Source organism: Mobula birostris, chromosome 13 (assembly GCF_030028105.1).
Source record: "Mobula birostris isolate sMobBir1 chromosome 13, sMobBir1.hap1, whole genome shotgun sequence".
NCBI lineage: Eukaryota > Metazoa > Chordata > Chondrichthyes > Myliobatiformes > Myliobatidae > Mobula > Mobula birostris.
In genome coordinates, this window is record NC_092382.1 from 51491278 (window position 1) to 51509517 (window position 18240).

General features: G+C 43.4%; 1 protein-coding gene across 2 annotated transcripts in view; it reads left to right on the forward strand.

Annotated features, from left to right (window-relative positions):
• The first annotated feature begins 2287 nt into the window (after positions 1-2287).
• LOC140206833 (NACHT, LRR and PYD domains-containing protein 3-like) overlaps positions 2288-18240 on the forward strand; it is a 63253-nt gene continuing 47300 nt past the window's right edge. The window contains exon 1 of one of the 2 annotated variants that reach the window (XM_072275073.1): positions 2288-2389. The gene's annotated coding sequence lies outside the window, so the exon portion shown is untranslated. Of the gene's footprint in view, positions 2390-10360; positions 10445-18240 lie in introns of those variants that run through there. The other variant, XM_072275074.1, reaches the window with a different exon arrangement.

Here is an 18240-nt window from a genome sequence, read left to right on the forward strand (position 1 = left end):
CTGTGGAAATGTCTGAGACCACGGTGGTGGCGATTCACCACATTGGGGGGCAAACACCGGCAGACTGTTGCCCTGCAAGCGGGGCCAATGGTCCGGGCAAAGTGACAATTATTTGTGTTTTGTTGAGACTGTACCGGGAATATGGTGTAAAATCCCGCTCCCCACACTAACACGGGTTATACAGACCAAAGAACAAACTGCCGGAGGAACTCAATGGGTCGGGCAGCATCTGTGGAGGGAAATGGACCGTCAACATTTCGGGCCGAAACCCTCCCTCTGGACTGAGAGTGGACGGGAAATAGTCCGAGAAAAGAGGTGAGGGGTGGGGATGGGGCAAGAGCTGGGGAGTGAGAGGTGGGTCCAGGTGAGGGGGAGGTGGGAAGGTGGAAATAGTGACAGGGGTGGGAGGTGAGTGGTTGGGGCAACACGGGGCTGCAGAAGATGGAAATTAATTCCATAGAGGATTAACAAAGAGGTTAGAGAGTATTTGTTATAGAGAGTGCAATGAAGATTCACCAGACTGATCCCTGGAGTGGTGTGGTCATCATATGAAGAAAGATCAAATGTGATAACCCTTTCATTTCGAGAACCGAGGACCGAGGGGTGAACACATTGAAATGCACAACATCATTACCGGTTGAACCAGGGATCCCAGTCTCTGAAAAAGGGGGTGGACTGTCCGGGACTGAGATGAGGGGAAATGTCTCCACTCCGAGGGTGGTGAATGTCTGTAAATCCCCACCACAGAGGGCGGTGAGGACTCAGTGATCATCCTCACATAAAACAGAGGCCGGCAGATGTGTGGAGACCGAAGGGATCGAGGAAATGAGGATCAGGCAGAAACATGTGGCTGAGATGGGAGAGCAGCCGCCATCTTGTCGATGGTTAGAAGGGCTGAATGGGCACCTTCTGCTGTTTCTCACTTGGTGTTTCAGTGTTGTTGTCCAGTGAGGCCGGAGGAATGTGAATAGAAATGAGTGTTTTTAAACAGAGACTGATTTAAGTGAAACCTGCACATTTCCTGCTTGGATCTGAATTGTGAGTCGGACCGGGATGGGAATCGAACCCGTAACTCTGTGACCCGGGGTGGGCGGTGGAGTGGTGGAGGGAAAGAAACAGAGGGAAAAATTAAAAATGTTTCTGAAATAATCCGGGAAATAATGAAATAATATGGGAAACGCAGCGGTGGTCGGGCAGCATGTGAGGGCAAGGAGCGGAGTCACCGCTTCAGGTGGGAGACCCTCCACCCGTCACCTGATCCCGTTTTACCTCGGATCCGCAGCATCTGCAAACACGAGGGAATCTACAGATGCTGGAAATTCAAGCAACACACATCAAAGTTGCTGGTGAACGCAGCAGGCCAGGCAGCATCTGTAGGAAGAGGTGCAGTCGACCTTTCAGGCCGACACCCTTCGTCAGGACTAACTGAAGGATTTGAAAGTTGGAGGGGGAGGGGGAGATCCAAAATGGTAGGAGAAGACAGGAGGGGGAGGGATGGAGCCAAGAGCTGGACAGGTGATAGGCAAAAGGGATATGAGAGGATCATGGGACAGGAGGTCCGGGGAGAAAGGCAAGTCGGGGGGGGACCCAGAGGATGGACAAGGGGTATAGTCACAGGGACAGAGGGAGAAAAAGGAGAGTGAGAGAAAGAATGTGTGCATAAAAATAAGTAACAGATGGGGTACGAGGGGGAGGTGGGGCACTAGCGGAAGTTAGAGAATTCGATGTTTATGCCATCAGGTTGGAGGCTACCCAGATGGAATATAAGGTGTTGTTCCTCCAACCTGAGTGTGGCTTCATCTTTACAGTAGAGGAGTCCGTGGATAGACATGTCAGAATGGGAATAGGATGTGGAATTAAAATGTGTGGCCACTGGGAGATCCTGCTTTCTCTGGCGGACAGAGCGGTCTCCCAGTCTGCTGTCTGTCTGTATCTTGTTTTTACGGCGGTTGGCATCCAGTTTAATGGTACATTACCGCCACCCTCTGCTCCAGAATGTGCACTAGACGTACATTCTAAATCCCTTCACCCAATCGTACACACACACACATATACATATATACACACAAACCTACACCACCCTCCCATCTTTGCCCAGCAACCCTTTTAGTGTGAATTCCTGCATCCCCAACTCCCTTAATTTATTTCTCATCATCTCTCTCTGTCTCCCATACTCCCTGCAACCTCCCAGTCTGCGTGCAGCAGCTGCAGGTTTGTTTCCGAAGCCCCGCCCACCGCGCTTATGACGCGCAGACGACATCGCGCATGCTCAGTACGGGCAGGGCGGAGTTGTTTTCCGTTCTTTGTTGAAGTGAGTTGGCGGTGGGATCGGGATCGGGATCCGGGAAAGGATTATTCTCTGCGAGGCAACACCGACAATTTCCCTTCGGTGAGTATTGAAGCCGGTCCCAAGCAGGGGAGGTCTGATGTTGGGCAGTGAGTCCCTTTAACTTTCCTGAATTCAAACAAGAGAAAATCTGCAGATGCTGGAAATACGAGCAACGCGCGCAAAATACTATAGGAGTTCAGCAGGCCGGGCAGCATCCAGGAAAAGAGTACAATCGGCGTTACGGGCTGAAACCCTTCGGTAGGACTGGAGAATAAAAGCTGGGGGTGGGGGAGGGAGAGAAAAACACAAGGTGATCGGTGAAACGTAAACGGGGAGGGGATGAACTTCCCTGAACTGTCGGCCTCGCCTCGCTTCCTTGACAGAATCTACCGGGGTCGGTCCGGGTTGTGAGATCTTCAGATGTCTGAGATGAGCCGCGGCTCAGCCCCTGTTTTTCTGGTCCTGTTAGCGGGATGACGTAAAACATATTTATATATTGTTACTGACAGAGAATTGTGTAATTTGTTTTCTGTGTGTACTTGCCTGTGATGCTGCTACAAATCAGTGTTTTTCTGTACCTGTACCTTCCCGTACTTGCGCACTTGGCAATAAATTCAACAGGACCTGAGAAATCTCAGTGAGATTTGATTAGTGATGATCATCTTGGCAGCTCGGTAGGTCGAATGTATGAGACGGTACACTGTGAAATGCGAAACCCTGAACAGTGTTGATGATCAGAGGGATCTTAGACTCCAAATTCTTCGCTCCCTGAAAATGACTGCACAGATTGATCGGGTGGTTAAGAAGCCAAATGGCGTGGTTGTCTTTATTAGTCGAGACATAGAGTTCAAAAGTCTGGAAGTTGTGTATAAAACCCTGAGGGTGGCCTCATCTTGGTACAAGAGGAGACGCTGGGTTGACACCTCGAAACGGGAAAAGAGAAGGAAATCTCCTTCGTCCTGAAATGAAAAGCCTCATCCTGAGAGCAGATGCAGCCGAGACGGAGGAATTGCGAGAAGGGGATGGCATTTTTGCAAGAGAGAGGGTGAGAAAAGAGGAATAGTCCAGGTAGCTGTGAGAGTCCGGAGGCTTATAGTAGACATCAGTAGATAAGCTTCCAGCAGAGAGGCCGCTCCCTGCTTTGAGGAATGTCTGCGTGTTGGAATCCGCCTTGCAAACAGGCAGCAGCTGGCGCACAGAAAATCGCGCTGTGAGTGTCACAGAACAGCTACACCAGCCCCTCCCCCGTAGCTACTAAATGACCCTCGTCTGATTGTCTGGTATGAAGTTAGAAGAAAACGACATGAAAATATACCCACACTGAGACTGAGCATTCTTAGTGAATTAAGGTAAGAATAATTCAGCTTCTGATATTTATTTCCAGTCGACATGCTACCTATGCTTTGGATCAGTGATCAAGAAGATATTCGCAAACGAGAAAATGCTGCAGATGCTGGAAATCTGAGAAACGCACACAAACAGTTGCACTATTTATTATTTATGGTGCAACTGTAACGAAAACCAATTTCCCCCGGGATCAATGAAGTATGACTATGACTGAAATATTGGAGGAACTCAGCAGGCCCGACAGCATCTAGGAAAAGAGTGAACAGTCGACGTTTCTGGCTGAAATCCTTCGGCAGGACTCCTTTTCTAGATGTTGCCTGGCCTGCTGGGTTCCTCCAGCATTTTCTGTGTATTGCAAGAAGTTATTCGCTCTATTTTGTCTCTTCTGGTGGTCGTGGTATTTGTGTTCTTGCAGATTCCTGCCTGAACGGTTGAGATTTTCCATAATTTATGCCAAAGTTAAAAACTTCTCAAATCAGGAACGATTTCAAAGCAAGTGTGCGAAAAGTTGTTTAGCCAACACGGCTTCTGTTTCCAAATCTTGTCATTTCAGATGAATGCATGTGGCTTTTCTCTTCGTGACTGTGTTTATTGTTGGTGTTTCAAGGTGATTTCCTCAACATCCTTTCGAAGCTGAGACGTTGATTCTGTTCAAGGCCTCAATACACAACAAACAGTGTGGGGGTGGGGGGGGGGTTGTGATCAGTTACAGAAAGCGGCAGGCGGGCAGAATGAAAGCCATGATTTCACTGTGTGGGACAGGAGGCTTGATGGGCTGAGCGGCCAATTTCTGCCTGGTATGTTCACAAGAAAAGCTCTGACTACAGAGTTACTGTAAACTAATTTAATGAGTACGGACTAAGGCAAATAACCGACTGTTGAGCCAAAACCAAACATTGCAGTAAATCATCCAGATCGTTGACAGAGATGATAAGCAACAATGAACCCAGCACCGAACCCCGCTGCACCCCACAAGTCACTGGCCTCCAGTCAGGGAGTCAAACCATCTTCCACCGCTTACTGGCTTCTCCCGCGAAACCAATGTCGAAGCCAATTTACCACCTCATCCTGAATGCCAGAATGCCAAACCCCTGAACCTTCTTGACCAAAGTCTCCCATGTGGGACTTTGCCAAATGTCTTGCTAAATTGTACTAAACTGTATATTTTTAATTCAGTAAATTAACTGTTCTTTCTCCCAGAGCAGCAAGTGTCATGTTGTTTCAGTCTGATAACTGACCAACATCATTCTTGCACATTATACTTTCACTGCTCTGGGGAGAAACTAACCGTGAAAGGTTTGAAATATGAAATTGTGTAGATGTGCTGTTGCCTATTGCCCAGTGTCTGGAGTCTAAGGTCTGATGTCACCAGGGTGCTGTAGCACCTTCCACACTGTAAGTGTCCTCTCAGGGCAGTGGAGCGAGTCTGCTTCAAAAAGCCTCGGATATCCCTATGAACACAGCCCCAAATCGGCAAGGCCCAGAGTCCGGCTCTGTGGAAAGTGAAATGAGAAAGATGGTTTCCCATCTCCAACGAACTGAGCAGTGGCATTACTGCCCCACGGTGGCTGTGACTGGGTCCCAGGGATGGGGAATGTCATCTTTGTCCGTCTATCTGCACAGTTTGTTATTGGGGAACAGAGAAGAACACAGGAACTGGATCTTCAGCCCGATGGGCCAATCGGAATTAATCCCTGAGAGTCATCAGATCTGGATGTCATATCGCAGGCATAGGTCATGAACATTGTTGGCATTGCGGCAGCAGTACAATGCAATATATAATAATATAAAAAAAACTGTATTACAGTAAGTATCTGTCACTAAAAGTTAAATTAAATAAATATTGCAAAAATGAATTTGGTGAAGTAGGATCATGGGTTCCATGTCAATTCAGAAATCAGATGGCAGAGGGATGGAAGCAATTCCTGACTCGTTGAGTGTGTGCCCTCAATCTCCTGTACCACCTTCCTGGTGATACCAATAAGAAGAGGGCATCTCCTTGGTGAAGCAGATTCCTAATTATTGGTGCCACGGTTTTGAGGCATCGCTCCATGACGATGTCCTGGATGCTACGGAGGCTACTGCCCATGATGGATCTGACTGAATTCTCAACTTTCCTGGGAGAATTTCGATCCTGTGTAGTAGCTTCTCCACTTCCCCCACCCCACCATATCAAGTGATGTGCAGCCAGTTAGAACAATTCTTATGGTACAACTATAGAACTCTGCAAGTCTTTGGTCACATCTCAAGTCTCATCAAACTTTTAATGAAATATAGTCTCTGCCGTTCATTCTTTGTAACTGCATTGATGTGTTGGGCCCTGGATAGATCCTCAGAGATGTTGACACACTGGAACATGAAGTTGCTCACTTTTTCCACTGCTGACCGATCAGTGATGATTGGTGTGTGTGTGCCCTCATCTTACTCATTCAGAAGTGCACAATTAGTGTGTTGGTCTTCCCGACATTGAGTGCAAGGTTGTTGCTGCAGCACCACTCATCTAGGTGATATATCTCGCTCCTGTTTGCCTTCTCGCCATCTGAAAATCTGCCAACGATGGCAGAGTCATTAGCAAATTTGTCACTGGCATTGGAGCAGTGCCTAGCTGCATAGCCATGGATGCAGAAAGAGTAGTGCAGTGGGCGAAGCACATATCCTTGAGGTGCACCAGTATTGATTGTCAGCGATGTGCAGGCATTATTTCCGACCCGCACAGATTGTGGTTTTCCAGTGAGGAAATGGAGGATCCAGTTGCAGAGGGAGGTAGAAAGTCCCATGGGGTTGCGATTTTTGTTCAGAACTGTAGGAATAATTGCGTCAAATGCTGAGCTCCAGTTGAGAAACAGCTTTCTGATGTAGGTATTCGTATTGTTAAAGTAATCCAAAGCTTTGTGATGAGCCGATGAGTTTGCATTGTGACGTATTGTACTCTACCAAACTAGAGATCCTTTCCAAAGAACGTATTTGTGAGGTGTTCTTTGATATAATACAACTTGCAGTTTTCTGAATGCTGGGGATGGTGGCAGCCTAATGTGATTCGAGCTGATTACTGAAGAGAATGCATTACGTTTCCCTCCCTAGTTATCCTCCTGCTATTGATAAATGTATTGACTGCCTTAGGATTCACCTTAATCCAACTTGCCAAGAATTTTTCATGACCCCTCTTGGCTTTCATAATTCCCTTTTTTAGTTATTTTCTGGTGTCTTTATACTCCTCATGTGTTTTGTTTGATCCTAACTCTGAAGCTTTATATAGCTTTCCTTTTCCTTCTTGACCAAATTTATCACCTCCCTGGCCATCTGATGTTCTCGTGCCTTTTCACCCCTGCCCTTTCTTTTCACAGGAGCTTTTGATAAATATGAAAAGTTGAATGATTCACACAGTAAGGAGGAGAGTGATGGGGTGATCAGGGGGAGGGGAAGGGCAGGGTGAGTGTGTGAAAGGTGGAGGGGGGAAGTTGAAATTGTGTGGGGGAAGGAGAGAGAGGGGGAGACGGGGGAGTGAGAGATGGGGAATGAGGGGAGAGGCAAGTGAGGGGGAGGGAGGAACAGAGAGAGGGGGAGTAAGAGTGATACATATGGAGGGAAAGAAGGGGGAGAGGGTCAAAGAGGGGGAGTGAAGTGGGGAGAGGAAAGCAGGGTGAGAGAGGTCTATAAAGAGGGGCGAGGGGATGGAGAGGGGCGAGGGGATGGAGAGGGGGAGAGGTATGGAGAGGGAATGGAGGGGCAGAGAGAGAGGAACAAAAAGGGAGAGTGGGGAGAGTGACTGAGAGGCTGAGAAAAAGTGAGTGAGAGGGATGGATGGATAGTGAGAGGGTAATGGGAGGCGTAGAGAGAGGGGAGTGGAATGGGGGAGAGGATGAAGGAAAGAGGCAGAGAGAGTTGAGCGAGAGCGCAGAAGGAGTAAATAGTGGGGAGAGTGAGGGAGTGACAGGGAGCAGGAGATAGGGTTAGGGAGAGTAGGAGGGGAAGTTGGAATAAATGGTCTCAAGGAAGTGGTGAGTGAGTGGGATGTCTAAGGAGGGTGCACAGCAGGCGTCGAGGAGGAATGTGTGAGTGAGGGGCAGGGAGTAAGGAAGGGTGTGACTAGGTTGACAAGGAGAGAGGGATGAGTGAGATGGGTGGTGGGCTGTACAGTGAGGAGGAAAGGTGACTGAGTTGGGCGGCGAGGAAAGACGGGCGAGTGAGAATGACATCAATGACAGAGCAATGAAGGAGACGGGATCGAGGCAGAAAAAGTGAAGGTGTGGGTGCGGAGGGGTAGGAAGGTGAGTACTGGGGGGATGATGAGAATGGATGGCAAAGTCTACGGGTGATGAGTGAGGTGAGTTGGGAGGGGTGAGGGAGAATCAGGGAGAAGAGAGCAGGGTGAAGAGCGGTGGTCCCGGTCTCAACTCCCACACGGGGATTTTTCCGCAAACAATTCCCGGTCTTTGAATCTTATCGTGCACCATTCCTGGTCTCCATATCCCACACCGGCTGCTTTACTGCGAATGATTCCTATTCTCCCTTTCACACACCAGGAGTTTCACTCTGCATGGGTCCTGGTCTCCCTGTCGAACTGTTAATCCGTCGAGCTTATTGACCTGTCCTCCATCCCCTCCCATCCATTTACCTATCCAAGTTTCTCAAATAGATGTTGTTAAGACCTCAGACAGAGTCAGGAATCGAAGGTTAACCATGTTGTGATTAATGTCCTGAGCTGTGTATATTTCAATGCAACAAGTATTGAAGGAAAGGCAGATGAGCTTGGATCATGGATCAACACATGGAATTATGATATTGTCACCATTATTGAGACTGGCCTGCAGAGTCGATTTTCCCTGGCAGCTTGATTTTCTGGGGTTCCATTGTTTTACATTCAACAGAGTGTGAGGGATTAAAGGGCTAGAGATGGCTTCACTACTCAGGGAAAATGTCACGGTGTGCAGGAGGGACAGATAACAGAACTCATCTAGTGAGGCTTTATGGGTAGACTGGAGAAATGAAAATTGTTTGAACATGTTAATGAGTCAATCTTATAGAACACTCAAGAGTCTGTGGGATTTAGAGGAACAAATCAGTAGATGTCAGAGAATATTGCAAGAAACATAATTTGTTATAATTTGATTTTAACCTTCCATACACGGACTGGAACTCTCATACCATATATTGAGTAGATGTACTCATTTATTTGACAAATGTCTTCAGGGAAGTTTCGTTAGTCAGTACATTGAAGTCCCAAACACTCAAGTGTGATACTCAATCTCCCATTAGGGACTGAGCTAGGACACACGTAACAGAAGTCCGTGTCGGGAAGCTCTTTGCTTCTGGTGACCCCAATGTCATCAGATTGAAAGGAAGTGTGGAGAACAATAGCTCTGTTCCGTGGGGTGAGATTCTAAATTGGGCAAAGACCTATTCTGATGGCCTCAAAAAGGATCTGACTAGTGCAGTTGGCTATATTGTGGCAAATGAGTACTTGGTAAGTGGGAGACATTGAAAGATAAAATTTGTTGACTTCAATGTGCCTGTCCAAATAAAAGATAAATATGCCAGTTTTTCAAGAGATATTGAGGTCCTGGTATAGAAAAAAAAAATAGGTGCATAACAGGTGTAGGCAGGTAGGAAAAAAATGAGGTACTTCTGGAGTTGAGGAAATGCAAGATAACATTGAGGAAAGAAACCATGCAGGCTATAGGGTGGCCTAAGGTTGTCCTAGCAGACAAGGTGAGGGATTATACGGATATTTTAAAAGCAAAAGGATTGCAGGGGACACAATCGAACATCTGGATGATCAGAATGGTAATATATGCATGGAGCCAACAAAGATGGAGGAGTTCTTAAGTGGATTTTTGTTTCTGTGTTCACTCGGGAAAATAATCTATAGAAGTGAGGCCATGGATGTTTGGCATATTGGGCAAATTCGAGTGTATAAATCCCCAGCGACTGAGAAGTTCAGCCCTCGGACCCTGATAGAAGCAAAATTGCAGGGATGTAGCCGATATGTTTATATTATGCTCAAAGACAGGACAGGTACCAGAGGATTGGAGGATACCTAATTTCATTCCACTGTTTGAAAAAGGCTCCAAAATTGAACCAGGAAATTATAGGCCAGTGCACTTGATATCAGACATGGGAAGACATTGGAAGGACGGGATATAGGAGTACTTAAATAAATAGGACTGATTAGGAATATCCAACATGACTTTGTGTGTTCCAGACAATATATTGAGTTTTTCAAAGAACTTACAAGGAATGTTACTAGGAAAGTTGATGAAGGCAAGGCACTGGATATTTTCTACATGGACTTTAGCAAGGCAGTTGACAAGGTACCACATAGGGTGTTCACCAATAAATTTTATTCTCTTGCCATTCAAGGTGGGGTAGTAAATGGGAGTAGACATTGGCATAGCGGAGGAAGGCAAATAGTGGCAGCAGATGTTTGCCTCTCTGACTGGTGGAATTCTGCAGGGATCGGTGCTGATATCCTTTATTGTTTGTCATAAAAGGACCCCTACATGATTCGTGACTTTTCGATGACTGACATCGGGCAATGATTAATTAATAGCAATAACAATCGGTGCTCCAGGGTTCAGTGAAGAGCCAGTGAGACGGCACCTACTGCAGCTCTGTTGCGCCGAGAAGCAAACAGTCGCGGATATCATGCTGCGCATGCGCATGCCGCCAGTGGGCGGCCGTTTCCTTCCGTCCTTCCGCATTCGGTGTTACCTCGGTCCGGAGTTTGGGGAAAGTTTTCGCCCGTCGAGAGAGGCTCCCGGCTCACCGGTGAGTATTTGCGCCTGTCGCGGAGTGTTGCTGGTCTGATATTCGGCGGTGTCCCCAGTTCAATTCACCGAACGGAAAGAGCACTTTAAAACGGAGAAATTGTATTTTCCGGACGCAGCGCCACTTGTATGAGTTCCTGCCTTGTCGGCCCGTTCAGGCAAGGCAATCAGATACAGATCTGACACACACTCACGTTTTGTACAGCCTGTGATTCCTGATTCTTCCTCGTTATAGTGTTACCGCCGCCCACTGTAATGGGAGGTTAACAGGAGCCAGATCCCACCTCCCAATCTTATTGTAATTTAAAAAGTTGACCAGGGCCCCACAGGACTTAACCGTCCCTGAACATCCTGCAAACAAGCCACCGCAGATCTACCCCAGAAGACAGAGGACCAGAATTAGGCTATTTGGCCCATTGAGTCTGCTCCGCCATTATATCGTGGCTGATCTAATTTTCCTTCTCCCTATATCACTTCATGCCCAGACTAATCAAGAATCTATCAAACTCTGCCTTAAATACACATTAAGCCTTGGCCTCCACAGCTGCCTGTGGCAAAGCATTCCACAGATTCATCGTCTCTGGGTAACGACATTCATCCTCATCTCCGCACTGAAAGGACGTCCCTCCATTCTGAGGCTGTGACCTCTGGTCTTAGACCCTCCCATAAAACGGTCCCGAGCACTGAATCAGCACTGAATAGCACTGGCATATGTTGTGAAACTTGTTGTTTTGTGTTACATCCGTTAACATTTTCTAGAGTCTGGTAACGTCCAGGATCGCATAAACCTCCTGATGAAATATAGCGGCTGTCATGCTATTTGTAATTGTATCCATATGTTAGGCCCAGCGCAGATCTTCAAAGATGTTGACAAACTGAAACTTGAAGCTGCTCGCTCACCCTTCCACTGCTCTTCCCTCTACCTCCCCTTCCTGAAATCCACAATCAATTCTTTGGTCTTACCGATTTGAGTGCAAGGTTGTTGTTTTGGTACCGTTCAATCAGCTGATCTCTCTCTTTTTTGTAATTTATTTTTTTATTGAAGTTCACCATCAAAGAAACATTTACATAAAATCTATTTCAGATACTGTATATATATATATATCAAATAATCATATTTGTTACAAATCTCCACATAATATTTATGAGGTATACACTTATAGACACGAAAGGAAAGAAAGAACAATCGAAATAAGAAAATTATGTACAGAGTAGGGAGTGATCTTTTTTTTAACAACATATTCATTGACTTGCGAGAATAAAATCAGGCCTATGAGGTGTTATTTAGTTAAACCATTTTTCTCCGTATGAATCAAATTGTTCCAATTTATGATTAACAGATGCTGTTATCTTCTCTATTTTGTAAATGCCCATTGTAATTTCCATCCATACATCTAAAGCTGGGATCTCCTGTGACAACCACTTCCTGGTAAGGGTCTTTTTACCAGCCACCAGCAGTACATTCATTAAATATTTATCTCATTTCAACCATTCTTGAGGTATATACCCAAAATATATGGCCTTACTCTCTAAGGTTACTTCACATTTAAAGATGTCTTGTAGGGCATTATGCATCCCACTCCAATAGTATTTGATAACGGGACATTCCCAGAAGATATGATATTGGTTTGCATTTTGATTTCCACAATTTCTCCAGCAAACAGGGAGGTTACTATCATAATGGAATTTCTGAGAGGGTGTAATAAAATATCTTATCAAGTTTTTTCCACCCGAACTCCCTCCGTTTCTGTGAAATGAAATGAAATATCTTTATTGTCATTTCATAGTACAACTTGTCATGCACAAATACAGCGAAAATGAGTTTGCGACTCTCATACTCAATGCTCTAAAACAACAAATAAAATAAATAAACAGTAAATAAAATCAAGTAACCAGCCAGTATTGGTACACTTCCATTGATACCTCCATTTTAGTGTCCATTCTTCCTCATATTATTATCCCTCCTTCTTTCTCCCATTTTGTTTTAATGTATGAAGTCAAATGTGTTTTAAGATTTGACAAACCCTTAGACATGCTTGAAATGATTCTACTACCATTGTCTGAATTGTGTGCTTTTCTAAATAGCTCTATCAGACATGTACTTGCGTTGGTTACATTTTTAACCGTCCTATTAAAATACTGTCGCATCTGTAAATACCGATAAAAGTCTTGTTTTTCTAATAAGTGTTTCTGTTTGACCATTTCAAAACTGAACAGTGTTCCTTCTTTCATTATATTGCAAATAGCTGTTATTTCTTTAGCTGTCTAGTCCTTAAATCTAGCATTCAGTTTATTTCGCGTAAAATCTGAGTCATATGCACACCATTTAAGAATTGCCATGTTTCTCTCTCTAGTTTATATTCTTTTATAATAGTTTTCCATATTTTAAGAGTCCATTTCACCCATGGGTTATCAATAATATTTATGTAACTTTGTAGGTTGTTATCAGCCAAAATTGCCTGTATGGGGATGGAAAGTATTCTATCCTCAATGTTTTTCCATTGAGCGTTATATGATGGGTTGTACCAGCATATCACAGCTCTCAACTGTGCTGCAAAATAATAACGTCAAGACAAGGTAGGCCCCATCCCCCCTTTTCTTTGGCTAATTGCAAAGTTCTGCGACAAACTCTAGGCCTTTTACCTTGCCATATATATCTTGATAGCATCTTGTTCCATTCATTGAATTGATTTTGGTTAATCTCTATTGGTAGGGTCTGAAAGAGATATAGTCGTCTGGGCAGTATATTCATTTTAATAGATTCAATCCTTGAACTGAGACCAAGGAAAGGAATTAGGTTCCATCTTGTTATATCTTCCTTAATTTTTTTATATATAGGCTGATAATTGCATTCTGATAACTTTGCCAAATCTTTTGGCATAACGATGCCCAAATATTTGATGGACTCTGTTTGCCATGCCTAAGGATATCTACTTTCAATTTCTCTTGGTGGGCTATAGTTATATGAAAGTAGTTGGATTTTATCTACGTTGCTCTCGTATCCTGATAATTGGCCATATTGTTCATAGGAATGCATCAATTTAGGTGAAGAGTATGTTGGTTGACGTAGATAGATCAAAATGTCATCCGTGTAACAGGCCGATTTACGCTCTGTCCCTTTAATAGTAATTCCCCTAATATCTTCATTTTGTCTAATGTGTTGAGCTAATGGTTCCAGATATAATGCAAAGAGTAGCTGTGACCATGCACAACCCTGCCTCGTGCCCCTTTCTAACGTAAAACTATTAGGTAAATATCCATTGATTTTAATCCTAGCAGTAGGATTGTCATATCGTGCCTGTATAGTTTTAATAATTGTGTCATGTTGACCAAATCTATGTAAATCTCTGTAAAGAAAATTCCAATTAACTGAATCAAATGTCTTTTCAGCATACACACTTATCACAATTGCTTAAATTTCATTTTTCATATGATCCATAATGTTGTGAAGTGTCCTTTGTATATTGTCTTGTGATTGGCGTTGTTGTATGAAACCCGTCTGATCATTATGTATCAGTGTGCGTAGAAACTATTCTAATCGTTTGGCCATGATGGAGGTAAATATTCTATAATCCACATTAAGAACAGATATTGGTCTAAATGACTCACATTCCATTTTATCCTTGCCTTCTTTCGGTACAGCTGAGATTACCTCCTCCTTCCTGCTGGGTGGCATTTGCACCTTTCTTAGAGCCCAGTTCAGTGTGGGGAGTAAAACAGGAATTAACACATCTCTAAGTTCTTTATACCACTCTGCCGTATATCCATCTGATCCTGGTGACTTGCTTAGTTTAACCCTACTAATTGCAGTTTTTAGTTCAGCTTCAGTTATGTCAGTAGTCGTCATTCTATTTTGTTCTTTGCTTAAAGTGGGTAACTCTAAAGAACTCAAGAAGTTGTCAATTTGGGTTATGCTTCCCCCTGGAACTTTGGAATATAGAGTTTTGTAAAACATTTCAAAAGCTTCTTTAATTTCACTTACCTTATTTTCTTATCACTTTTGTTCTTGGATCCCTAATTCTATGAATTGTATTTTCTGTTCTCTTTTTTTTCAGTTTCCATGCCAGTATTTTCATAGATTTAGGTTCACTTTCATAGTGTCTTTGTTTCAGAAACATTATTTTTTTTCTAATTTCTTGTGTAGCCAGACTATTAATTTCATTCCTAACTTTTTAAATTTCCTCTAGTGTGTCCTGTGCCAAACTCAATTTGTGTTTTTCTTCTAGTTCCTTCAGCTTATTTTGTAATTCCTCCAATGTTTTATTCCTTATTTTTTTCTTATATGAAGATATTGCTATAATTTTCCCTCTTAAGACAGCCTTCAGAGTATCCCATAGAATGGGAAGTGAAACCTCTCCATTATCATTGAATTCTAAGTAAACACCAATGTCTTTTTTTAATTTGTTCCTTAAAATAGGGATCATTGAGTAGACTTGAATTTAGTTTCCAAATTGTATTCTTTGGTTGTAGATCAAAATCAACAGATAAATATATATGGGTGCATGGTCACTTACATCTATTGTCCCAATTCCACAGGTGATTATTTTGTCTTTACCTTTTCCAAATGTTATGAAATAGTCTATTCTTGTATATACTGAATGGGGGGCAGAATAATGAGTGTAATACCTTCTGTTCGGGAAAAGGTCCCTCCATATGTCAATTAGACCAACATCTTCAAAAAAAGTGTTAACTTTCTTATGTTAGGACTTTGTTTCATAAGTTTTTCTATTGGAAGAGTCTAACTTTGGTTGTAATTGTAAATTTAAATCTCCCCCACATATCAAGAGACTTTCTGTTTCTGTTACCATAATATTAATAATTTCCTGAAAGAAACTAATATCACTTCCTGGAGACACATATGTGTTTAATAAAGTAACTGGATTTCTGTCTATATTCCCCCTTACCAGAATATATCTGCACTCCTTATCTCCCATTTTGAATGCTTTTTCAAGATTTAGCTTGCTTGAGATGAGAATAGCAACTCCTCTTCTATGCCCTGATTTATATGAGCAGAAAAAACAAATTAGTGAAGCCCATTCTTTTACTTTTCCATGCTCATTATCACTTAAATGAGTTTCCTGTGAATATACTACCTGGGCTTGCTCTTTTTTTTCATTTTTGATAGAATTTTACTGCGTTTGATTGAATTTAACAGCGCATTGACATTAAAAGAAATGAATTTTACTTTGTCCTTAGCCATGTGTATTTATCTGTTAGTATATCATTGAAATTTGTAGAATATAACTTAATCGATCTACTCCCTGAACAAATAAGAGCCAAGAAATGCAAATAATAAAAAAAGGTAACGAAGGTGTGATTCCAAGGCTGGGGTCTCTAGCACAACCCAGTGTTGTGCTAGAAGAAACTTCTAGCCGTGGGGGATAGACCCTCCTACCTGTGAGTTGAGGGCCCCCACTGCAGTACCTATAAAAGTAAGTAAAACAATTTATGTCCATTTCCCTGTGTATTCCTCCCACGTATATATTCTCATTTAGGTGGGGAAAAAGGAGTGAATGAATGAATAAAAAAAAAGTAATATAAAAACCACATTATAATACGTATTTCTCGAGATAGGTATATCACCGTCTATTTTTGCTTCCGTTTAGTTTATCAGTACTTTTAAAGTTAGCCAAACCTTATGGCTCTTCTGGAGGAGGTGAGGGCTGCCCTCAGAGAACTCACAGTCTCTTCCTAATATCCTTCCCTCGTCCTCCTCCCGTCCCCTGCTTTCTCGATACTCTTACTATTTCCCATGCAGATCGGGATAACTGCTCAGCCAGGCTTTCCCTCGGTCTGACCACGCTAACGAGCAACCCTCTGTTGTTCATGTCTGTAGTCGCTTCTTCCACCGTCTGATATAGCTGTATCCCTTCTTCATAAAACACCCTCAGTTTAGCAGGGTACATGGTTTGGAATTTAATCTTTTCTTGCTTTAATATTTGTTTCACTTTGGAATATTCCTTCTGTTTCTGTAGGACCACTGGGGACTAATCTTGATCAAAATATATTAAATTCCCTTTCCAAAATAAGCTCTTCTTTCCCCAGGCCTTTCGTAGAATCTCCACCTTGCTCTTGAATCGAAGGAATCTAAGTACTGTTGACCGCGACTTACTTTCTCTGTCTCTGGAAGGCCTCGGGATGAGCACACGATGCGCCCTCTTAATTTCAATCTCCATAGTCGGGGGAATCTCCAGCGCTTCCAGCAGCACCTTTTCTGCAAACTCCATCATTGACAAGCACTCTGCTCCTTCGGGAACATTATAAATCCTACTATTTTTCCGTCGCGATCTTCCCTCCTGGTCAAGCAATTTACTTTCCTGTTGATTTAATATTTCTATCATGTTACTTAGTATCTGTACCACGTTTTGCACGCGATCTTCCACCTTGTCAATTCGTGTCTCTGCCACCGCTATTTTCTGATGGATGTTGACGAGCTCTGACTTTATATTATTTAGTTGTTGTTTTATGTCGTTTTGGACTTCCCTTAACTCTTCCAGAATCTTTATCATATTTACCACTTCGCCTGAACAAGGCCCATCGTCAGCTTTGCCGCCACGTACCCGTGTAGGAGAGCCACTCGTTGTACGTCTCTCTTCCATAGGCTCCACAGTGATGCTTTTTTGAAATCTCCTTTCTTTTTCCCCATTCTTACACCCCCCCCCATCAATTCAGATATTTTTGAATGATCTTATATTTGATGGATTAATGGGGCAAAATATGCGTTTTTCTGGAGGAGCTACTGATTTAAGCTGCCATTCTGGACGATGACCTCACCGGAACCCAGCTGATCTATCTCACAGCTGTACACCACCTTATCACCATCTGGAATTCTACCAGCAATAGTTGTGTCATTGGCAAACTTCTGGTTGTCCTTTGAGCTGTGCCTAGCCACACAGTCATGGGTGGAGTGAGAGTGAAGCTGTGGGCTAAGCGCGTATCCTTGAGGTGCACCAGTGTTGACTGTCAGGAAGGAAGAGAAGCTATTTCTGATCCACACACTGTGGTCTCCTGGTGAGGAAGTTAACAATCCAGTTTCAGGGAGAGGAACAGGGGCTCAGGTTTTTGGAGCTTTTAGATTAGAATTGAGTGTATATTTGTTGTAATCATCAAAAAGTAGTCTGATGTAGGGTTTTCTCTTGTAGTTCCGTCTGGCCAACATCGCCCTCATCTTGATCCAAGGATGTTAATCTTAGGATCATTATCCTCCACTCATTCTATTGACTATCCGTGGACACCCAGCAGGTGTGCTATGATCACATTATATACAGATAGAGGTAAAATTTACTTCAGAGGACACTGTTTTCCAGTCCTTGGAAGACTCGTGCCTGCTGTTGATATGTAATATGACTGTTCCACCAATGGATATAGCAAGAAAGACTTGATTATTCACGGGCAGAATAGACGATAAACAATTCTCATTAGTAGTGAATCTACAAGTGTTTTCCTGACACTTGACGACAATGTGAATCCCTTTCAAAGGGCAGGTTACATTATTCCCATTGAGGAATGTGGAACTTTGCAGCAACATAAAACCTGCCTTTACAATCACCATCTGTACCCAGAGACATGTAATGTGACATAAGGGTACCTTGTCTTCAAGCCATTCTTCTGTCTGCCCTCCTGATACCCAGTTTGGTACCTGATAGGGATCAAGTTGTAATAAATTTGTGCCAATCATGGTTATTAATCATGTAGACCATGTGGCACAAATCTCAGTCTTATGTGTTTCCTTCGTAGTTGAGTCTGTATATGATCAGTAACCAGGTTTGTTGCACCTTGAAGGGGCTTCACTGCATC